General features: G+C 48.7%; 1 protein-coding gene and 1 long non-coding RNA gene across 5 annotated transcripts in view; one reads left to right on the top strand and one right to left on the bottom strand.

The window, feature by feature from the left end:
* The window catches only part of LOC109547866 (uncharacterized), a 56,078-nt gene extending 45,984 nt beyond the window's left edge, over positions 1-10,094 (bottom strand). For all 3 annotated transcript variants that reach the window (XR_004526380.2, XR_004526385.2, XR_004526383.2), the window contains exons 1-3: positions 9,679-10,094; positions 6,448-6,556; positions 4,553-5,517 (exon numbers count right to left, since the gene is read on the bottom strand). This is a non-coding gene — a long non-coding RNA (uncharacterized lncRNA). The remainder of the gene's footprint in view (positions 1-4,552; positions 5,518-6,447; positions 6,557-9,678) is intronic.
* TNK2 (tyrosine kinase non receptor 2) overlaps positions 9,440-24,242 on the top strand; it is a 40,251-nt gene continuing 25,448 nt past the window's right edge. Inside the window, exon 1 of one of the 2 annotated variants that reach the window (XM_073804097.1) lies at positions 9,440-9,553. The gene's annotated coding sequence lies outside the window, so the exon portion shown is untranslated. Of the gene's footprint in view, positions 9,554-10,349; positions 11,219-24,242 lie in introns of those variants that run through there. The other variant, XM_033855686.2, reaches the window with a different exon arrangement.

A 24,242-nucleotide genomic window follows, 5' to 3' on the forward strand; every position in this document is an offset into this window, starting at 1 on the left:
CAGACAGAGAAAGACAAATATCATGTGATATCAATCATATGTGGAATCTAAAAAAATTTGATACAAATGAACTTATTTACAAAACAGAAACAGACTTACAGACTTCAAAAACAAAAAGTGAGGAGAAGAGATAAATCAGGAGTTTGGGATTAACACATACACACTATTATATATAAAATAATCAACAAGGACCTACTGCACAGCACAGGAAACTCTATTCAATAGTCTGTAATAACCTATATGAGAAAAGAATCTGAAAAAGAATGGATATATGTATATGTATAACTGAATCACTTTGCTGTACACCTGAAATTAGCAGATTGTAAATCAACTATACTCTAATATAAAATAAAAATTAAATTAAAAGAAACCCAAGTGCCATGTGGGAAAAGATTGATACACTGATTTCATACAAATTGTAGCATTGCAAAAAAAAAAAACATAGCATAAACCAAATCATAAGATAATTGACAAACTAATAAAAAATGTTTTCTCCATACATAAAAGGCTTCCTTAATGCCTAAAGGGATCCTATAACACCTTTCTGATGTAGCATCATTCCTGTGGCCCCTTCTCTTTTCTGTATTTTTTGCCCTGTTTCCTGCTCCTCTCCCTGCTGAAAATGTCTATCCTATGTAAGTGCTCACACCAAGGACCAGGAACCTCATCAGCTCAAAGTGTGTTTGACTATTATCCACACAGGCTACCAGTGTTTAGGAAAAAACTATGTGCGAGTGCATTCATGCATGTATGAACTGGAAGGTAAGGAGGCCTGATGGCCTAACCTGTTCCCATGCTAGAACTCAGCCCCAGCCTTCCTTGATATCCAGCTATTCCCCTCAACTAATTCCATAAGGTGCTTTCTCATCACCCCCAACCAAGCATATAGAGACTGGCCCATATATAATTTCTATACGTAAATCATCAGAACTCACTAAGATATTCTTACTCCCTTCTGTTTTTGCAGCTCAGCTTTGGCATGGTATATATGTATTTGCTAGAGGGAAAGTTGGGAAAAAGAATTAGTAGAGTAGGAGCCCTGAATTTGTATCTGGGTCATGGAGATTCTAATCCAATTCAATCACCATCCTTAAATCGCTGGACGTCCTTGGGTAATCTGCTGTACATCTCAAGACCTCCGTTTCCTCACTTCTAAATGAGGGGGTTAGGCCTGCTGTTCTCTAAGATCCTTTCTAGCTCAAACAAAAAATCCCTCTCCCACTGAGAATGTATGTTTCCTCCCTCAAACCCAGATTTGATTCTATCCTCTTAGGGTACCTTTACAATCCTTTCTTACCCATCCCAATAGCTCAGATGTGCTACCGATGAGATTGTTAATCTGTCCTTATCTTGTAGACATTCTTCAGGCACTTATGCAGGTGCCCTGGATCTCCCCAACTAGTGTTTCCCATTGGTTTAACCACCTGATCACCTCCTTTGGGGCTGTTGATATTGAGGTGTCTTGGACCCACGTTCTCCCTAACGGCACTAAGGTGGTAGCTGAGAGGAAGTGAGTCTGGGGAGGAGGAGGCAGACTGGAGCCCTGCAGTGTCTGGGGTCTGCACAGAGTGCCGAAGGAGGGGATGTGGAAAGAGGCGGCCAAGGACCTGAGTCTGGTTCCTGGGCAAATGAGAGAGCCAGGGGAGTCGAGGAGAGAGGGCTGGATTTGAGAGTCTGGGTTCTGTTGCCACTTCCTCAGATTGGCATGACCAAAAGGAAGTGTCTGGTAGTTACCAATGAACATTGTGGTTCAAGAGGGCAGCCACAGATGCAGGGAGCTCTATCCTGTGGGCCTAATTAGCTCAGATGTGTGTGTGTTTGCAGGTGGGGGTGGCAATGAGTGGAAATTAGCTGACCAAGCTGCAGAGGTGGCCAAAAAAGCAGCAGGTATGAGCTTCCCTGGGATGGTCATCACTGGAGCAGAAAGAGGAAGAACAGTCAGCTAAGGATTGTGCTGTATCTACACTACGAATGGGGAGATTTAAACAAAGATGGAGAGAGGAACAGCAGGGAGGTCCAAAAGTGAAAAAATACCTCAGTAGCCCTGAGTGTTCCTCATTTCTAAACTTAGCACAGTGAGTTCCAAGGAAAGCCAGATCTGGGGGATGTAAAGAAGGAGTAGGTGAAGAATAAAAGGAGCCAGTCCTTTCTTTGTTTAGTCTTGCTTCCCCCAACCAGCAGTTTCTTGATTATGCATATGGATCATGTCTTCTTTGATTGTGCCTGACATTGGCTTGGGTACGTGACAGATCAAGACTACATTCCATCAGAAAGGGAGATAAAGAATTAATATTGTTAAAATGGCCATACTGCCCAAAGCAATCTACAGATTTAATGTGATCCCTATCAAATTACCTATGACATTTTTCACAGAACTAGAACAAATAATCCTAAAATTTATATGAAACCATGAAAGACCTAGAATTGTCAAAGCAATAAAGCAGGAGGCATGATCCTCCCAGACTTCAGACAATACTACAAAGCTACAGTAATCCAAATGGCATGGTTTTGACACAGAAACAGACATATGGACCAATGGAACAGAATAGAGAGCCCAGAAATAAACACACCTATGGTCAACTAATCTTCAACAAAGGAGGAAAGAATATACAATGGAGAAAAGATGGTCTTCAAGTGTTGCTGGGAATGCTGGACAGCCATATATAAATCAATGAAATTAGAACACTCCCTCACACCATACACAAAAATAAACTCAAAATGGCTTAAAGACTTAAGTATAAGACATGATACCATAAAACTCCTAGAAGAGAACATAGGCAATACATTCTCTGACATAAATCGTAGCAATGTTTTCTTAGGTCAATCTCCCAAAGTAATAGAAATAAAACGAAAAATAAACAAATGGGACCTAACCAAACTTATAAGCTTTTGCACAGCAAAGGAAACCATGAACAAAATGAAAAGACAACCTACAGAATGTGAGAAAATACTTACAAATGATGCAACCAACAAGGGCTTAATTTCCAAAATATACAAACAGCTCATACAACTCAATAACAAAAAACCAAACAACCCAAACAAAAAATGGGCAGAAGACCTAAACAGACATTTATCCAAAGAAGACATACAGATGGCCAAAAGGCACATGAAAAGAGGCTTGACATTGCTAATTATCAGAGAAATGCAAATCAAAACTACAATGAGCTATCACTTTACACCAGTCAGAATGGTCATCATTAAAAAGTCTACAAACAATAAATAAATGCTGGAGAGGGTGTGGAGAAAAGGGAACCCTCCTACACTTTTGGTAGGAATGTAAATTGGTGCAGCAACTATGGAGAACAGTGTCAAGTTTAGTTTTCCTTAAAAAAGGAAACTAAACAGTTTTAGTTTTCCTTAAAAAACTGAAAAAAGAACTACCTTATTATCCAGCAATCCCACTCCTGGGCATATATCCAGAAAAGACAGAAACTCTAATTCGATAAGATACTTGCATCCCAATGTTCATAGCAGCACTATTTACAACAGCCAAGACATGGAAGCAACCTAAATGTCTATTGACAGATGAATGGATAAAGAAGATGTGGTGTGTATATACAATGGAATATTACTCAGCCATTAAAAAGAATGAAATAATGCCATTTGCAGCAACATGGATGGACCTGGAGATCATCACACTAAGTGGGGTAAGTCAGACAGAGAAAGACAAATACCATATGATATCACTTATATGTGGAATCTAAAGAAAATGATACAAATGAACTTATTTACCAAACAGAAACAGACTCATAGATGTAGAAAGCCAACTTATGGTTACCAAAGGGGAAAGGGGAAGGGGAGGGATAAATTAGGAGTTTGGAACTAGCAGATACAAACTACTATATATAAAATAGATACAAACTACTATATATAAAATACATGAACAACAAGGACCTACTGTATAGCCAAAGGAACTATATTCAATATCTTGTAATAAACTATAATGGAAAAGAATATGAAAAAGAATATATATATGTATAGCTGAATCACTTTGCTGTACACCAGAAACTAACACAGCATTGTAAATCAACTAAACTTCAATCTAAAGAAATAAATTTTCTGAGGCAAAAACAACCAAAAGAACCCAGATGAATGGATAAAGAAGCTGTAATACACACACACACACACACACACACACACACACACACACACACACACGCAATGGAATACTACTCAGCCATAAAAGAGAACAAAATTTTGCCATGTGCAGCAACACGGATGGACTTGGAGGGCATTATGCTAAGTGGCATAAATCAGACAGAGAAAGACAAATACTGTATGCTATCACTTATATGTGGAATCTAAAAAATACAAAAAACTAATGAATAAAACAAAAAAGCAGACTTGCAGATATAGAGAACAAACTAATACCAGTGAGGGGGAGGGTGTAGGGGTGGGGGAATGGGAGGTACAAACTACTGGGTGTAAGATAGGTTCAACGGTGTATTGTACAACATGGGGAATACAACCAATATTTTGTAGTAACTGTAAATATAAAGTAACCTTTAAAAACTGTATTAAAAGTTTAAAAAATAAATAAATAAAAGAGTACCTGGACACAGTAGTCTGTTGGTTACCAACTTCAACTCTAGGTGTCCACCAGAGGGCGTCAGAACCCAGGACTATGGCACTTCATCCTGAATAGCCCATGTTGATCCAGGGCTTGTAATCTCTGGACTCATCTGGCTCATTCTCTAGCAGGGCAGAGGGGGCAGGGTGTGGGAGCAGCTGGCAGCACCTCCTCCCACTGCCCTAGTAAGGTTTTGAAAATGTTTGAACTGCCTGGGGGCATGTGAGCCCAGCCCCTGGAGCAGCTCTGGGGAGCTCTGACTTGCTTGATAAGGTGAAGGCACAGGTCTGTTCTTGGTCCTGGGAGGATGTGACCTGGGTTAGCAGGTAGCCCCACGCCAAAGAATTCCTTCAGAAATCCCTCCCTTCACCTCCACTAAGGGGCAAATGGTCCATTGCTGACTAAGAAATCTCTTGCCCTTTGTCATACTGGATCGTTTGCTCAGACACCAGACCTGACCCCACACCTCACTTCCCTCCCACCTCAGCTCAGGCACTGGGGGTGCTCCAGGGAACCAGCACCCACTGTTTCTGGTTGCACACTGGAATCACCAGGGGAGCTTTTAAAACCTATGGATGTGAGCCCCACCCCAGAGATTGCAACTGAATTGTTCTGGGGTGGGACCTGGGCAGCAGTGTTTTGAAAAGCCTCCCGTGTGATTCTTATGTACAGCATTATTGAGAATCTCTGGGTTCAAGGCCTTGCTGACCAAGTGTAGGAGCTTGACAGGAATGTAGCATCGCAGCATCCCCTTCCCAGCTTGCTGAATCAGAACCTGCCTTTCAACCAGATGCCTGGGTCATTCAGTGGCACACTGCAGTTTGAGAAGCACTGGTCTAGTCAGCATACTATTCTACTTCGTCCATGCTCATTCCCCGGACCTGAACCACAGCCTCCACAGCTTTCTCAAGTTGGAGCACTGGCCTTCAGAAGTCTTTGCCTCTGATCTGCAGAAAGAAACACATTTTATATCAAGATGTAGAGCACACCTGTGTATATATAATGAAACCATACCTTTACTATTGTTACCAAACCAAACTTCAGTCCATTCACTCGGGCACAGTAAAGCCAATCTGCTGACACCGGATTGTGGTGAAGGAAAGCGCAGCGTTTATTGCAGGGCACCAAGCAAGGAGTCCAGGCTGCTAGTGCTCCAAAGACCCAACTCCCTGATGGCTTTCAGGGAAAGGTTTTTAAAGACAGGGTGAGAGAAAAGGGTGGATGATCAGCTCGTGGACATTCTTCTGATTGGTTGTTGGTGAGTAATTGGGAATCAACATCATCAACCTCCTGATTCCAACTCGTCTGGGGTCTACGTGCTTGTGGGCAGCATGCAGTTAACTTCTTCCACTTCGTGGGGGTTTTAGTAGCTGTCAAACAGCTCAAAGGATATGATCCAGTATATTATCTATAGCCCTTGAGGAGGAACTAACAGTCCTTGACTTTGTTTAATGACTAAACTATTATTATTCTGTCTTGCTTGGCTGTTTTCCTTTCTTTCTGCATTTTCTTACTTCTCTGATTACATTTATTCTTTGGAAGTTGGGGAAGGCCTAGGAGGCTAAAGTTTTTCTACAGACAAGAGGGAGGCAGAGGACTTGGTGGGGGGTAGGGTCTGTCCTGGGAAGGCCCCATAGGGTCCTGCTTGGTTACACTATCTGTGATGCAATCTCACCCATTCAATAGACATTGCTGGCACCTACTGTATACTTGGCATTGTTCTAGGTGCCTGTGCCAGTCTTATCCCCAGACAAAACTTCCTGTTATTGTGGAGTTTATGTTGGTGGGCGGAGGCCAGGGAGGGTTGTCAGAAAGTTAAAAGTAAATCATAAATATGAAGGACATGCTTGAAGATTATAGTTTCTTTTACAACTTACATTTGGGGGGACTTCCGGATCCTGATTATGGTGTTTCTTGATCTCGGTGCTGGGTGTATTCACTTTGTAAAATGCCCAAGTCTTTGCACTTCTCTGGATGCATGTTATACTTCAATGAAAAGTTCAGACAGGCCCGTGTACCGCAAAAAAAAAAAAAAAAAAAAAAAAGCCAGTTAAGGGACTTCCCTGGTGGCGCAGTGATAAAGAATCCACCTGCTAATGCAGGGGACATGGGTTAAAGCCCAGTCTGGGAAGATCCCACATGCCGCGGAGCAACTAAGCCCATGTGCCACAACTACTGAGCCTGTGCTCTAGAGCCCACAAGCCCATGTGCCACAACTACTGAAGCCCACGTGCCTAGAGCCCATGCTCTGCAACAAGAGAAGCCACCGCAAAGAGAAGCCCATTCACTGCAACTAGAGAAAGCCCGCATGCAGCAATGAAGACCCAACACAGCAAAAAAAAAAGCCAGTTAAAACTCACTAAATTCAGTGCACCTCCAGCTAATAGTTTGCAAGAGTAGTTTAAAAAACATTGCTCTATTTTAAAAAACAAAACAGAACCCAAAAAACCTTCAGCCCAACCACTCCGCAGCATCAACACTCTTGGCCGAGCACCTGCTTGCAGGTGCCTTCATCACCCGCTGCAGCCTTCCTTGCCCTCCTGCTTACCCCAAACATGCAACCATTTCACAGTGGACATTCTTCAAGGCACTGCCACAAGCCTCCCTCAAGCAGCTTGGGCTGCCTCTGCTTAGAACTAGACCTGACAAGCCCTTCCCCCTGCAGAATCACTCTCCTGTGGGCAGCTCTTTTCAAGTTTCAGATCTGGGAAGAGACTGGCACAGGCACATTGGAGGGTTGAGGTTATCCCCCCAGCCTCCTAAATCTCCTAAGCCTTGTGTTTCTAGCCTGTGTCTCATTTCCTCCATTGTGCTGTCAGTCCCCTTGGGAGAGAGCAGTCTCCTCAGCTACCAGTACCAGAGTCAAACACAATGAAGAGAAGGAGACATGCTCCAAGACAACTTCCATCACAGTCCCAGTGCTCAATGTGGTGGTGGGGACAGTCCAGGAGCTGAGATGGCAGGATGGGGGAAGGGAGCAGGAGACCTCTTTTCTGTGAGCCTGAAGCTCCAGATAACCCTGCACTAGGGATGTTGGAGGCATGGGTCTGGCTCTTGAGAGCAACTGGAAGGGAGACGGGAGAATGGGGAGCTGGGCTTCCCTAAGAGAATCACCCAGCAGAACAATCCAGCATGTAGGTGCTTTGACCCTTTGCCTTGTTTGATTTAGAGCTTGATTTACCAGCAGAGAAACTTGCTCCAAATCAGCTGTTTGCATCTACTGATCCCCAAAATCTGGTCAGACTGATGCCAAAAATCTCAGCTCTCTGTGCACCAATGCCAAACAGAAATACAGAGTTTTGGAGGAACAAGAAAAATGGCTTTAATCTTTGTCTGGCAAAGGGGAAAACACAGCAGGCTAGCACCTCAAGAACTGTACCCCCCCTTCCCGGGGAATCAGACAAGATCTTATAGGTGGGGCTCACAGTCCAGGGTATATGATAAGGATCAAAATTGTGAAGGTCTTGCATTCTTCTTGCATTATTTCAAAACAGTCACAGCTGGTGTCAGGCAGCTGGGTAACTGGGTCCAGCAGCCCAGTACTTGAGCCTGTTTGTCTCTGGTTTATCTTTTTTTCTGAAATGCAAAAGGCTACAAGGGGTGATTTGTTATAAGGGAGTGCAGGGTAGTAGGGCATGATGTAATTTACATAGAGTTAGGGGGTATTACCATGCAGGATGTAATTCACATAGTGTCAGGGAGTAATAGGTTAGCTTTGTGAAGGACAAATCTAGTTACAGACACTACAGATTAGCAACAGTTAAAATAAAGCTAGGAGTGATTAACCCTTTCCATCCCATTTGTTTCTTCTCTAGCCTGTTCACTGTTCCCTTTACTTTCCTTGTTCTCAGGAGAGGAACAACTTCATTTCTATTTTTGTTGCAACAAATTCCCCAGTGCTAGTTCATTCCGTCCATATTAATGGAGGAAGGGAAATGGGCGTCATTCTTGTCTGGCTGAGGACAAAACTTCAGTTTTGCTCCACTTGACAATCACCAGCTGTCCAGCCCAGGGGCCCATCTACTACTTTAAAACCTGATGCTTCCCAAAGCTCCTGGGTATGGTGTTGCTTCGTTGCCCCTTATTGGTTCAGAGCAGACTTGGGAGTCAGAAAAGTGGATTTGAATTCTGGCTTCACTACTACCAGCTGTTACTTAATCGTGTAGAGCCTCAGTTCTATCACCTGTGGAGTATTGCCTGCCCTAGACCCTGTCTCGGCCCAGGTGGGGTGCATTCAACTTCCTGCTCAGTGGCCCTGGCTGCATGGTGAAGGGCAACCCCCTTACACACACTGTTATCGAATGATTTAGTAGAAAGTTGCCCTGCTCACCTCACAGGGAAAGACGCCATGACCCAAATCCACCCAGTCCAGCCCCCCCATAGCTGTCTAGAACCCGCGCCCTTCTCATTGTCCTACTGTCCTCAGGCCAGAGCCCTTGGGCCCAATGCTGGAAAATAAGAGTGCAGGAGTCACCCTTACACAGTTCTCTGATGTCTGATCCCTGGGACAATTCTGTCTGGAGTTGTTTTATTATTAAACGCATCTTATAGATGAGTTACAGTCAGAAACGGCCAACTTGCCCTAGCTTTTGGGTTCTAAGCTTGGCAGCCCAAGGCCGCCTCCAGCTGTGCTAGGATCTGGGTCTGCAGGTTGCACTATCACTGGGAGAAGGAGCTCTGAATTTTCTCCTCCTTTCGGGGTACAGACCCAAGAGGGAGCAGTGCAAGAGGGAGGAAGACTCCCTTTGCCTGGGACTCTTTCTGCTTGTATTCCCAGCAGGAAGTGTCACAGGCCTGAGCCCGGCTCTCCCTTGGCCCCAGGGTAAAGGTGGAGGCAGCCCAGGTTCATAGGTCTCTGGGCTGTTGCTGAAAGATTAGGACTAGAGTCCCTCTCTGCAGTCAAACACTCACTGGATTGGGACCTTGGAAACTTTCCGGTCCAATCTCCTCTTCATTTTAGAAACGAAGCAACTGAGGCCAGAGGTAAGTGTTTTTTTTACACTCATAAGTCAGGAGCAGCTGAACTGCTACTTAGAATTCGAGACTCCTACTTCAGCGCTCCTCCATTGGGCCCTGTTGACTACACCGTCTCAGTAGGCACTCCCTACCTTCTGGTTCACCTCTTCTCCCTCTGGCTCCACAGGAAGGCGCAAGCGGGGCTTCTGGTGGGAGGAAGAAGGGGGAGCAGTAGGGGCTCTGAAGGAAGGAGAAGTAAGTGGGACATGGCCCCTTAAGGCCCCGCCCGGCCCCCAACCCGGCCAGGCTCCGCCCCCCTCGGGCAGCGCAGGCGCAGGCTGGCTCCAGGAACCCCCGGCGGGAGGGCGGGCGCTCTTGGTTCTCGGGCCGGGGCGTGGGGCCGCAGCACCTGCGGGGGCCTGCGCAGGGCGCGGCGCCCGGCGGGCGGACGTCGACGCCCAGGAGCGAGGGCTGGGAGCCGGGACCGGGACGTGTGGGCGGAGCGGGAGGGGACGCGACCCCGCAGCCCCCTCCCCCGGGGGACGGGGCGGAAGGAACCGGGTAGGGGGGTGTGAGCGGGCGGCGAGGGCAGCACCATCTGGAGGGGCGGGACCGCGCGGCCTCTGGTGGGCAGGAGAGTGCGTTGGGCAGTGCCGGCTGGGGGCCCTAGGCCGGGAGCGCAGGAGGAGCGCGGCGGGCTCTGCCCAGCGCTGCAGGAGCAGCATCCGCAGCGGATCGGGGTTCTCAGCTGGGGCCCGCAGCAGCTCCGCGGGCTGAAGCTCGGCGTGGAGGAGCAGGGGGGCGTGGGTCCGGCCGTGCAGGAGGAGGGCGGGGTGGGTCCGGGGGTGCAGGAGCGGGGCGGCCGGGGCCGCGAGCCTAGCCTGGGGGTGGTGTGGGGGCCTGCGGACAGCGCGGACTGGAGGCGCCCGCCGCCGTGGACGGGCTCCGCGGGCTGGCCTGTGGTGCAGGAGGAGGGGCTGGGCCCCCGCAAGCAGTACCAGGAGAAAGGGGGAGGCAGCCCCGCAGTGCAGGAACGGGGGGAGGCTCGCACCGGGGTGCAGGAGCAGGGGGAGGGGAGCCCACGCAGGCTGCTACAGCAGCCCGAGCAGCTGTCCGAGCTCGGGGACGGCCTCTGGGAGAGCAGAGACGAGCTCGAAAGTTCCGAGGAGCGGGGGGAGCAGTACTGGGAGAGCTGCGGGCACCTCAGAGGGGAGGCAGAGGTCCTGGGAGTGGCCCCGGCACGCCGCAAGAGACTCGAAGTGGTGGGGAGGGCCCGGCCAGTGGGGCCCCAGGGCCCTGAGGGAGAGGGGCGCCTGGGGGTGCAGGAAGCAAATTGGCTGCCCGGGGTGCAGGAAGGGCAGGTTGTGCGGGCTGTCCAGGAAACATACCTGGACGGGAAAGGGTCCCAGGAGGGAGACGGACCCCTGGAGGGACACAGGATCCGGAGGCGCAGGCGGAGGAGGAGGTGGTAACTCACAGGCCGGCTGCTCAGCATCAGCATCGGCCGAGCCAGGGCCGTGGTGAGAGCAGGATGTAGGGGTTTGGGGAGTGGGGGGCAGAAGAGCGCCGTGAACCTGGGAGCGTTGGAAACCACTGCCCGATAGCAGGCAGTGTCCTGCTGGGTCCTTTTCTGCCACCTCAGCCGGGACATCATAGAAGCTTTGTCAGCAGAGAGCCAGTGGAAGGCAGCAGGTAAGGAAGCCCAATTCTGTTCTCAGCTGGAATTGGTGTGTTTGGAAGGAGGGGGCTGCAGTTATCGCAGGAGAGCGTGGTCTCCAAACTGCCGTTTTTCATTCCCCTGTGTTTAAACCTGGAGAGGAATGGAGCAGTGCAGTGTTCAACAACGAGACAGGATCCCTCCCCCCATTACTGTATATGCCAACTGGAGTGATGGGATATTTCCTTAGAGTCTAGACTGGCGGTGAGACTGTCTGGGTGGCTGCCAGGCCTGGGCAGAAGGGAGAGAGGGGTAGTCCCAGGCTGAGGTTGCAGAGGAAGTAGTCATCTCTCCACCCCTCCACCCCCGCTTCACCCGTTTACCGGTGGAGATAGGGGTGCCTCCATGCCATTGCTGGGTTGGTGCAATCAGCACACGCTGCTTCACGTCCTCAAAACACGTTCCAAAAAAGGGAAGGGGCAGCATTGCATTAACAGGACCTTATCTTGTAACCCTCTTGGCCACGTGAGCTGTCAGCGTGGCAGCCGGTAACTTGGGCACGAGCCTGGCCTGCTCCTGCCACACCTTCTTGTCACATTTGATTAATACTGAGGGCCCAGAGCCAAGGATAAATAGTGGGCAGAAGGGTGGAGAGCTGGTGAGGACTTCTGTCTCCATGTGGGCTCTCAGGACCCCAACCTGAAAGTGTGGGATAGGAGAGGTTATCTGCACTGCTGGACTCTGGGCATCCTCGGTGGCCCAGACCTCAGCCCCACCCCATGGAGGTGGACATATGGGCAGCTGTGGCATCATGGGTTCTGTACCAGCCAGGGCCAGCTCTCAGCCCAGCTTAGAGGTGGGACTTGCAGAGGTGGGGGCTAGATTTGGCTTCCTGTTGACTTCCTCATGGCCTGGGTGCCAGGCCTATTCATTCCTGCCCCACAGGGGCTTGGTTGGCCACTTGTGGGCCTCATCTGCCTAGGGACGTTCACCTCTTACCTGGCGCTGTCTGGGTTCTTGCTTCTCTAGTCCTCGGGTGGGGATGGGTACAGAGTTGCTGCCTGTCTCGGGGCCTTAGCCAAGACCCATCTCTGCCCTACCCCGAGGAGTGGCTCTGAGTCAGATGGCCCCCAGACCCCTGTCCCAACCGGACTGGGTGGAGATAGTCCTTTTCTGTTGGGGCAGGGGGAGTGGTGGTCACGTCCTAAGCAGGCAGCTGCTGGGACTCTGCTGGAGGAGCCAGTTAGCCTGCTCCCCATGCAGACCCAGACTTGACTGTCAACTTCGTCCCATGCCTGCCTGTCATCCTGCCACCCCAAACACTCATGCACCGGAAGTTCAGCTGCTGTGTCCAAGGTGTCTGGCTCCTCTGGGACGGCCAGACTGGTTCTTGCGCTCTGGCTTCAGTGGAGAGAACTGTTCTAAACACGCGCACGTAAGCATACATGTTCACCCTGTTTCAGGTTGATTCTTGAATTTGTGGTAGATGAAGAGAAAGAGGACTTTGGCAGATCTGGGTTTACTAGCTGTGTAACTAGTGTGTAACTAGGATAACATTTCTGGGCTTCAGTTCCTCGTCTGTGAGGCGGGCCCTGGTTTTCCCTACAGTGTCCTGAGTGCAGAGGGCTCAGACCCTTCTTTGCCAGCCTAGCATCCACCTTCCCAGGAGCCATGGCCAGTGGACATTAGGCAGGAGGGGTCAGTGCTACCAGACCTTTTCCTCTAGCCCCTGAGCCCACAATTATCCCCCTGCCCTGTGCTTTATCCTGGAAGATGAAGTGTTTGTTTTTAATAATAGCTTTATTGAGGTATAATGACGTATGGTAAATGACACGTATTTAAAACATAATTTAGTAAGTTTTAACATATGTGTATACCTGTGAAACCACCACCACAATCAAGATAATGAACATACCCGTTATTCCCAGACTCCCAAAAGCTTTTTGTGCCCCTTTGTAATCCCTCCATCCCACCCCTCCTTTGCCATCCCCCTTCCCCAGGTAACAATAGTCTGCTTTCTGTCACTATACGTTAGTTCACGTTACCTAAAATTTATGTAAATAGAATCATACAGTATGTGCTCTTTTTTTTTTTTTTGCCTGGCTTTTTTCACTCAGCATAATTATTTTGAGATTCATCCATGTTTTTGTGGGTATCAAGTGCTTATTCCTTTTTATTGCTGAGTAGTATACCACAGTCTGTTTATCCATTTATCTCCTGATGGGTTGTTTTCAGTTTTTGGTTATTACAAGTAAAACTGCTATGAACATACGTGTAAGTCTTTGTACGGACATATGCTTTTTTTTTCCTTGGGTAAATCCTTAGGACTGGAATAGTTGGATCATATGGTAGGTATACATTTAATTTTTAACAAACCGCCAGACTGTTTTCCAAAGTGGTTGTACCATTTTATGTACCCACCAGCTGTGTATGAAAGTTCTAGTTTGTTCACTACTTTGTCAGCACTTGGTATGATCAGTCTCTTTAAATTTAGACATACTAATAGGTCTGTAATGGTATCTCATTTTGGTTTTAATTTACATTTCTCTAATGACGAATGTTGAGCATCTTTTCATCTTATTTGCCATCTGTATATCTTTGGGGATGTGTCTGTTCAAATTGTTTACCCATTTATTAATTGTGTGGGGTTTTTTTTCGTACTAAGTTCTGGGAGTTTCTTTTATATTTCTGGATTCAAGCCTTTTATGGGATATGTGATTTGCAAGTATTTTCTTCCAGGCTCTAGCTTGCACTTTAATTCTCCTGCGGTTCGCGGGCCTCTCACTGCTGTGGCCTCTCCCGTTGCAGAGCACAGGCTCCGGACGCACAGGCTCAGCGGCCATGGCTCACGGGCCTAGCCGCTCCGCGGCATGTGGGATCTTCCCAGACCGGGGCACGAACCCATGTCCCTTGTATCGGCAGGCGGACTCTCAACCACTGCGCCACCAGGGAAGCCCAGTTTTAACTTTTAATGAACTCCAGTTTACCAGCTTGTTCTTTTATGGATTGTGCTTTTGGTGTTTAAGAACTCTCTGCCTAACCCAAAACATGATGGTTTTCTCCTATAACTTTTATACTTATGGGTTTTCCATTTAGGTCTACAATCTATTTGGGGTTAATTCTTAGGTTAGTATATGGTGCAAGGTATGAATGGAAGTTCAGTTTTTTGCATATGGGCATCCAATTGTTCAGCAAAATTTTTTTAATAGACTTGTTTCTCCATGGAGTTGCCTTTGCACCTTTATCAAAAATCAGTTGTTTGTATGTGTGTAGATCCAATTGTGGACTTTGTTTTGTTCCATTGATCTAACTTGTCTGTCTTTATCCCAGGACCACATTATCTTGATCACTGTAGATTTTATAGTAAGCCTTGAAACCAAGGAAAGATCTTAAACTTTGTTCTTCCTTTTCAAAATTGCTTTAGTTATTCTAGGTTTGTTGTACTTCCATATGCATTTTAGAACAATTTGTAAATTTCTACAAAATAGCCTGCTGGGATTGCATTGAATCTACAGATGAATTTGGGGAGAATTGCTGTCTTAGCAGTATTGAACCTGACTTATGAACAATGTGTATCTCTGTATTTATTTAGATTTTTAAGAATTTCACCAATGTTTTATAGTTTACAATGCACAGATCTTTTAAATCTTTTGTCAGATATATCCTTAAGTATTGCATATTTTTGATGCTATTGTAAATGGTATTTTTAATGGAATTCAGTTTTTTGTTAAAAAGATTTACCTACCTTAACTGTGGTAAAATATACACAACATAAAATTTACCATTTTAACCACTTTTAAGTGTATAGTTCAGTAGAGTTAGGTACTTCCACGTTGTTGCACAACCATCACTATCATTCATCTCCAGAACTTTTTCTTATCTTGCAGAACTGAAACTCTTTTTTTTTTTTTTTTTTTTTTGCGGTACGCGGGCCTCTCACTGTTGTGGCCTCTTCCGCTGCGGAGCACAGGCTCCGGACGCGCAGGCTCAGCGGCCATGGCTCACAGGCCCAGCCGCTCCGTGGCACGTGGAATCTTCCCGGACCGGGGCACGAACCCGGGTCCCCTGCATCGGCAGGCGGACTCTCAACCACTGCGCCACCAGGGAAGCCTTTGGGTGGTTCTTTTCCCCAGCCTTGGGTAGTTCCCATACATTCATGTGACGATCAGTACTCAGCTTACTGCTCAAGGGGGACCTTTTACAGACTTCTGTGGTGCTCTCTCTTCTCTGATGCTCTGTTCTGTGAATTCTGGCCACTTGAGTTTCCCCAGAGTCTCAACTTCATCTCTTCAGAGAGTCCTTTGGGGTCCAACTGGTTCCCTTCCCTTTTCTGTAGCCTGGAAACCCAACCATAGGGCTGACCTCCTTTGTTTCCTATTTCCTAGGTATCACTGACCTTTGCATCTTTTATGTCTGGTGTCTTCAAAACCATTTTGTATATTTTGTCCATTTTTCTGTGTTTCAGTCAGGAGGGTAAGTCTGATCCGTGTTATTCCATCTTGGCCAAAGATGAGGATTTTACTTTAATTCCCTCATTCCCACCCTCTACTCATCCCATCTTCCAGCTCATCCACTCTGGGCGTATCTCATGTTTTCTTCAATCTACTGTTCATTGTTTATATTGTTATGGTGTAATAAACTGTGACTTTTCCTTTCCTGGGCACCTTTTTGTTCTTCCTGGAGTTGCTTTTTTTGTTTGCTTAGTTTTCTATGTACTTTTCAATTAATTAAACTCTCCAGTAGCTGTATAAATTTCTCAGGGTGTCAATTCCATTAGGTATTCTATCAAATTCACCTCTCTAAAGAAGTCTCTTTCAGAGCCTTGTGCCCTAAAGCGGCGTGGACTAATTGCTCTCTATCACTGATGCTTAGCTGTCCTCCTGGGATCTCCCTTTCAGCATCTTGGGCATTTCCTTCACTGCCTTTCTGTGCCTTTCTCTCCTGTTTCCTATCTTCCCCTTTGTTGGTTTATTCTCTAGTTTGGTAGAGTACATCCTTTAGTAGCTTCCTAAGAGAGGAGGGTGAAAGAGTGGTAGATTATTTTGAGACCTTGCCAGTCTGACACTCAGTCACTTAATTAGCTGAATATAGAGATCTAGGCTGGAAATTGCTTTCCTTTGGAAGCTTAAGGACATTGCTCTTAAGTTCCAGAGTTAACATTAATGTCTAAAATCATTCCCAATCCTTTTTGTGGAACTTGTGTTATAGCGTTGCCCAGGAGTTTATAGCATCTTTTCTTTATCTCCAGTATTCTTTAATTATGTAGCTTGGTGTGGGCTTTTGCTCTCCATTGTGGAAGATGCTTTATCCTCCAACCCTTCTATTGTGATTTTAGCAATTTTAACAGCAGTAAGTGGCTGTTGATATTATTTTATCCCATGGCATGGATGAGGTAGACACAAAACTACTAAATTCAAGTTAAGTTTTAACAGAAACATTGGAATAATGGATTAGGATTTTTGGCTAGGGAGATATCCACATTGCACTTTTAAAAATCCATTATTTTTTTTAAAGCACTTGCTAAAGTTTTACGGTCCAGATTTTTTTTAATTAGAAAAATTAAGATAAGTGTGTGAATCTAATAAGGAAAAAATTCTCAATGAATTTTTGGAAATTTAGTAGAATGATTTCTCCATCCACTGACATTAGTGGGACTTAGCATTAAGAATTACCCTCTGGGGCTTCCCTGGTGGCGCAGTGGTTGAGAGTCCGCCTGACGATGCAGGGGACACGGGTTCGTGCCCCGGTCCGGGAAGATCCCACATGCCGCCGAGCGGCTGGACCCGTGAGCCATGGCCGCTGAGCCTGCGCGTCCGGAGCCTGTGCTCCGGCAACGGGAGAGGCCACAACAGTGAGAGGCCCACATACCGCAAAAAAAAAAAAAAAAAGAATTACCCTCTGTATAGTAAATAGTCCCATAAACTGATGCTCATGGCCGTGATGAGAAGGGCCTTCTGAAAGAGTGGTCAGTGTCAACAATGGGAAAGAATATTTGAAAACAGGACTGCTCTGGCTAGGACCAATGATTGGCGCAGTTACAGGCTTTCTCCAGAGCAGCGGTTCTCGACCCCAGTATGGATTCATCTGCAGAGATTTCAAGATATGATGCCTGAGTCTCACCTAGACCAAGTTGATTAGAATCTCAGTGGGCGGGGCCCACACACCGTCACTTTCCTACCTCCCAGGTGATTTTAATGCACAGCCAGTGCAAAGAACCACTGCTCCAGGGTTTAGCAGAGACCCTTGCTTCTCAGAGTGTGGTCTAAGGACCAGCACATTATCACTGGGAGCTTGTTAGAAATGTAAAACTCAGGCCCACCCCCATATCTATGGAATCCGAATCTGCATTTTAACAAGATTCCCCCAGGTGATCTGCATGTGCATTAAAGTTCATGAAATACTGCCTCATTTATCCATTCAGCAGATATTTCTGAGCACCTGCTGTGGGCTAGACTTTGTTGGTTGGGGTGAGGATGGGTCTGTTGAATTTGTTATGTTTCCTGTCATATTTGTAATTTCTTATTCCCCCTATTAAAAAATAATAATATTCTCTTCTTGTTTTGTAGATACAACATCTTGTCTTTCTGAGGATATTAATGAGCATTTTCTGTGTGTTTTGTTCTTTCTTCCACGTTAGAGGCTTTCCTTGGGTGTCCAGTATTTCTTTGTCATCTACTCTTGACCACAAGCACTGGGTGGCCTTGTTGACCGAGCTTCTTTGTATGGTGACCTGGCTGCTTGGTTTGTGGAGAACTCCCAATGTTGGTTTCTTTATATCTTTCTTGGCCTGATCAGAGTCCCCAGAAAGGACACTCCGGTCTTCTGCCAGGAGGTGGAGGTCTGGCTCCATGTTCCTGGAGGGAGTCGAGAAGGAGACTGAGATCTCCACATCTATGTGTGCTTTCCTTGTTAGGTCCCTGGCACCCCGCTGTCAGCCAAGCCTGCTGCGCCAGTGCAGAGGCCCGCACTTTACCCCCGAAGGGAAATCCCGATTTTGCCGGGTGGTACCAGGGCAGCAACCCAGTGGCTTTGTACTGGAGAGGGAGTCCAGGGGGGTCTTACTGCTTCTTAAACAGCTTTTGACTAATCCTCTGTATTTTTAGCACTTGTTCTTCTTCTAGACGTTTCTGGGGCTTCTAGTTCCCAGGCCTTTTGAGGATTCTGTGGGGTCAATCAGGTCCTTTTCACCTTGGGATTGGGGATTTTCTCAGGTCTGCTCTCCATAGTCACTGGCCATCTGCTTTCCAGCTTCCAAAGCTATGTTGTGGTTTTCTCTTCTACTATTCTTCCCGTACTTAGGGACTTTTGCCATTCAGAAAATTTCTCTTTTGATCATTTTGGCTTTGGTGGGGTTTTGGGAAGGAGTGAAATTATGTGCATTTGTGCAATCTGTCTTTTCCTGGAGCCTCTATTCCCTCCTTAAACTTCCTCACAGAATCCATGAATTCATTCAGTATCTAGTATATATTTAACAAATAAGACTCCAGCTCTGCCCTCCATGAGCTCAAATCCTTGAACCAAGCAGTTTTGTGTCCAGTTGTATATGGACTGAATTCTGGTTCACCTGTGACTCTCCAGTAACAGGTGGCCCTGGTCACCCCTCCAGAGCCTCAGTGTCCTCATCTGTAAAATGCGGATAATGTAGGGTAGTGGGGGGCAGGTTAATCAGGCAATGAAAGATAAAACTTTTAGTAAAGAACTTGCACACAGTGTCTTTCTGAGGATGTGAATCGTGATTTCTCCTCGTTCATAGTCCCCCAAACCTAGCACAGGGTGAGCACACAGTCAGTATGTGGTGAGTGACTAAAGAGGTGGGTGGGATGAGAGGTTTGGCCTGGGCCCTCCTTCAGCAGCTCTAGGTCCTGGGAGCCAAGGGCTTCTGCTGGATGTGAGAACTCTAGGTTCTTCCTGTCTCTGCCTGTCCCCTGGATGTTGTGTCTCCTCCTGAGGCAGGTTCTCCGCTCAGGCCCCTGACCTTTATTAGTCCCTGACCTTGGCAGGGCTGCCCCTCTATGGCCAGAGAGGAATCACCATTGCTCTGAACTGCTCCGCAGCTCCTAGGGATCCATTCCCTATGACAGCTTCTTAGGTGCCTCAGACCAGGCATGTCCCTTCCTTTTCAGGGTCTCAGTTTCTTTATCTCTAAAATGGGTGGGATTTAAGGTATCTTAAATATCTTGCAGTCCCTGACATCTCTCTCACTTCCAGGTTCAGACCCTTTCTCTCCCTGGCCCAGCAGCCCACCCTGCGCTGGATGTTCCTAGCTCCTGGGGTTCTGGTGTGGGCGCTGTCCCAAGGGAATGAGCAGTCCCTCTCACAGAGTAAATGCTTTCCAATTCACAGCTCTGGGCCCACCCCACCTCCAGGGCCCAACAATAGGCCCCTTCAGCTCTAGGCTCTTGCTGAGGGGGTTGGGGGAGTGGGGTGAGGCCTGAGCTGGTAGGCAGGGCGACCAGCTGGGCGGCCTCTGCCCAGCCCTGGAAGAGCCCTGGGAGTGGCTGGCTGCTGGGAGCCAGACTACATCCTTCCTCTCTTCCCGGGAGCCTCGGCTGCCGGGCCTTGGTGCCGGGAGGATGTTTGGGCCAGAGGATGGTGAGAGGCAGCTCTCTGCAGTACCCTGCATCCCAGCCCTGTCACTCGGGCGTGTGGGGTGCATGTGTGCAAGAGACCCAGGCAACTGCAGGAATTTACCCACTGTCACACTCGAGTGGTGTTTATGTGCGGGGGAGGGATGCTCCAGGAATGTATTACGGCTCTCAGTGTCCTGTCTCTGGGTGTCAGGGTTGGCACACTGGTCTTTCGCTGGTGGAGCATGAAACAGCTAAAAAATACTTTCAAGGGCTTCCCTGGTGGGGCAGTGGTTGAGAGTCCACCTGCCGATGCAGGGGACATGGGTTCGTGCCCCGGTCCGGGAAGATCCCACATGCCGCGGAGCGGCTGGGCCCATGAGCCATGGCCGCTGAGCCTGCACGTCCAGAGCCTGTGCTCTGCAACGGGAGAGGCTGCAACAGTGAGAGGCCTGTGTACCCCCCCCCCCAAAAAAAAAAAAAAAACTTTCAAGACCAAGTTGGTAGATGTGCGGAGGTACTGGGTTCAGTGAGGGCCTGTGGTTGTGGTGTTTAGTCAGGTTCTTTCCTTTCCTCTCTGAAAGTTACACCTCCTTCTCTGTTGGAGTCAAAGGAGATGAGGCGTAGGAGGGTCCCTGTATCTGGTGTGTCTGCCCCTGCTTCTGTGCCCTGCCTTCCCACCCTCTGATCCCCCTGTCTCCCTCCTCTCTCTCTGCGAGGCTGGGATGCTTGACAAAAAAGACCTCCTGCCCATCGATCAACGCTGTGGTATCCCCAGCTCTCCCTCCGCAGTCTGATGAGAAGGCAGCCTTCAGTCAAAGCTGTCCCTCTGCCTTGAGGGACTGCTGTGTTGTCCCCGGGGCTGAAATAGCTTTGTGGGAGCAAAGTAGCTTAGTGGTTCTGGGACAGGAGTAGCTGTAATGAGATTGGCTGCCCTTCTTCGCATGAAGGTGCTTGCTTTTCTGGGTTCGAAATAATGGGGGGAAGCAAAGCCAGGGCCGACAAGGGCAACCAGGCTTATTCCTGGTATTCACTGGACATAAGGTGGTACCAGCTCACTGGAAAAGAGACAGGCCTCCTTTCCTCAGTGTCTGTCACAAAGGCTTGAAGTCCCTTTCAGCAAACTCTTTTGACCAGGTGCCTTGCCAGATTCTTCTTTCAAGGTGACAGATATAAACAGATGGTTACAATGTACAAACCACAAGAGGTACGTACATAGCGCTCCCTCAATAGAATTATGTATTAATACAGAGTGCTACAGAAATAGCACCCTTTAAGGATCAGAGCGTGATAGATAATTAAAATTTTTTTCATCCTTTTGGCTATTTTCCACGTGTAGTATTATGTGTTTATACCACTCTTGTTTTCAAACATACTTTAACAAAATAACATGGGAAGCAATGGCAAAAAGAACCGTTTGGGGATAGGAAATGGGAATTTACAAAGGAGATGACGTTTTATTTGGGTCTTGAGGGACCCAAATGTGTAGGAGTTCATCATGAAGAGAAAAGAGTATCACAAAGAATAGCTCAAAGACATTAAAATTAAAGAAGATGTTGTGTCTAGGGAAGGGCAAGTATTTGACTTGGTTGGAATATGGAGACGTTTTGAAGGAAATGATAAGAGTTGGAGGTGGACAGATAGGCGAGGGATGGATCCTGAAGGGCCTTGTATTTGGCTCAGTGAGGAATTACAGAGGACGTAAGCAGGGGAGGAACTTCGGATCCGTGTTCAGATGACAGTATAAGAATAGGCAACTACGTGCCAGATGCTGTGCTAAGTGTGCCGTTCGTGATCTCATTGAGTTTGCACTTTCTGAAGGACGTACTGTTTATTCCCATTTGCAGATAAGGAAATTGAGGCTTAGAGGTTAAGGCGTTTTGCCCAGAAGTCGTCTGACTAGAGAGTGATACAGCCAAGATTTCAGCCCGGGTCTGTCTGACTCTTGTCCCAAAGGTATCGATGGGAGGAGTAATGAGGAGGCAGAAACAAGATTTTGTGGCCTGCCTAGTGGGGAAAGAAGGGAGTTATGGTTGGGGAGCCAGGGGTGAGGTGTCTAGCCTAGGTGGCTCGTGTTGGCTTGTGATGTTTTCAGTCAGGGTATGAGAGCACACATAAGCTAGGTTTAAGGCGGGGGTTGATGAGCTCAATTTGGACGTGGAGAATTTATGGTACCTTGCGTCCTCCTGGTGGAGCTGGCTGTAGATGTCTAGAAGCATGGGTGCAGCGCTTCTAGAGCTCAGGAATGGAGACAGACAGCACATGGTGCTAATTGGAGCCCTGGGAGGAGAGGAGGTGACTCCCAGGGAGGGAAGAGAGGGAAGGGTGAGTTCCAAAGTCTTAGGAAATATCCACAGTTAAGGAGAAGGGTGAAGAGCCCTCAGGGTTAGACTCAGGGCCTGTGGGCTCAGCACTGCTGGCAAATATGCCTCAGGCTTGACTGTCCTCGGGGCCTCAGCTGCCAGGCTCCCCTGGAAGGGAGTGGGCCACTGTGGCCTGGAGATGGAGAGGGTGTGGACAGCCATGGTATGTGTCTGAATCACCCCCTTCTCTCCCTTGGCCTGTGGCCAGCCTCCTCCCCAGACCAGTGTGATTTCAGACCTGGGATGACCTGAAGGTGTGGGGTTACCTGGTACAGTTCCCTCTGGGATGAAGTCCCAAGGGGAACCAGCCTGGCCTTGGTCCAGAAGCTTGGGCGCTGCACACAGAGGGGTGAGTTGAGGTTGACTGGGCTTGGTGGGGCTGGCATGTGTAGGCAAGATAATCCTCTGGTTGGGAGAGGAGCCATAAGCCCCCCTCCTTCTCCTTCCCAATATGTTTTTTCCCTCCAGGGCCTGGAGAAGAGGGAGGGCAGAGATACAAGAGAGCAGGCCTGGCATATATTCCTGAGAATATGGTAGATTGTTTTGGAAAAATCTTCTTGGCCGGAAATTACATGTCACGTCTGCTCCTCAGTGTGGATTTGTAACTTGACTGATGCTGTTGGAGAGCCTGGGGGAGGGGAGTGGACGGCAGAGGCAGGCTGGTTCCTGGGCCACTACCGGCTCCCTTTAGAGATAAGGGGGCAAGTTGTAGACCAGAGGGTACACATGTGGGGTGGATTCCGCAAATCCTAGAGGCAGTTTGGATCTTGTGGGTATCTTGTAATAGGATGGCTTTCGGAGGCAGGGGCCTTGTGGAGGGAGGAGGTAGGGAGAAAGCAGGATGGGGGAATGGTTTAGATCAGACTCTTTATCCAACCAGGAGAAGGAGGGATCTGTGGGCCTGGCATTTTCAGCCTCTCTTTCTCGACGGCCTCCTGAGTGTTCCTGCAGCTGCTCCCAAAACCAGTTTCTGCCATAGCTGCAGTAAGATGCAGAGGAGCTTCTGCCTAGAATAAACACCCTGCCTGGCAGGGTCATCCCCTATGCCAACGCGCGTCAGCTGGAGAAGGAGCTTTTGAAGAGAGTGAGCCTTATGGGAACTCACCTAGTGCCCACCCGGGGTCTCCTTCCTTAGTCTTGAGGTGGAGTGTGTGTGTGTGGGGAGGGGAGTGGGGAGTAGAGGTGTCTCAGCATTTCCCTCCTCCTCTGCCCCAAAGCCCCAAGGTGTGAGGGTGCCCTGAGCTCACCCCTAAATACCTGGTACTGAGGAGTCAGTGGATGCTTCAGGTGCCATTGGAATGAGAGGGTGTGCGTGTGGCACCTTGGGGCCTCTGCCGTGGGACTTCCTCCAATAGCAATGTCCTCATCCTGGCACTGGGTGACAGCCCTGCGTGGACACGTGTTGGAGCAGCTCCTGCGGGAGGGAGTGTGGGTACTCGCACTCTTCTGAGCCCAGAGAGGTCAGCCACAGTGCTCTGCCTGGGCCGAGCAGTCTTGGGGGCGGGGCGGGTGGAGGTGCAGGCGGGGAGAAGTCCAGGCTGGTGAGAAGAGGCGTGGGCTGCGGAGGGCTGAGGTCTCCCTCCCAGTGCGGATGCGGGGGGCGTGGCTTCCACTGCGGAGAGGAGTGGGCTGGGCAGGTTCCCCGGGCCTGAGTGGAGTGCGGAATGGCAGCGCACCAGGGAGCCTGGCAGGTGGGCGCATGCTTGGAGCTAGGTGGAAGCTGGGCTGGTGGAAGGAGAGGGGTCTAGAGGGAGGGGTCTCAGGTCGAGTTAGGATGGGGGCTTCTCTTCTGTGAGCTTCTTGGACGGACCCCCCCCTTGTCATGGAGTATGGGGGCCCTTGAGTCCCCAGGACCTGATCGGTGGCTGTGGCTCTCTGGGGTCCTGGAGGCGGCCAGGGGCCGAGGGGAGCTGTGGCTCCGTGGTCAGTGAAGGTGCAGCCCCGCACCTGGCTCTCTGGGGGGGCAGCCTACGCTGCGGAGAGGCGGCTCCTTGGAATGGAGCCTGTGCACGGGATTGGGGGAGGGGCAGCCGCAGGCCCAGCGGGAGAGACCGCTACCACCAGGCTCTGCTCCCTCGCTCTGGCTGCAGGTGGCAGATACGGGGCTGTGGGGTGCGTGCGGGCCCGGG

This window comes from Tursiops truncatus, chromosome 4, assembly GCF_011762595.2.
Source record: "Tursiops truncatus isolate mTurTru1 chromosome 4, mTurTru1.mat.Y, whole genome shotgun sequence".
Lineage (NCBI taxonomy): Eukaryota > Metazoa > Chordata > Mammalia > Artiodactyla > Delphinidae > Tursiops > Tursiops truncatus.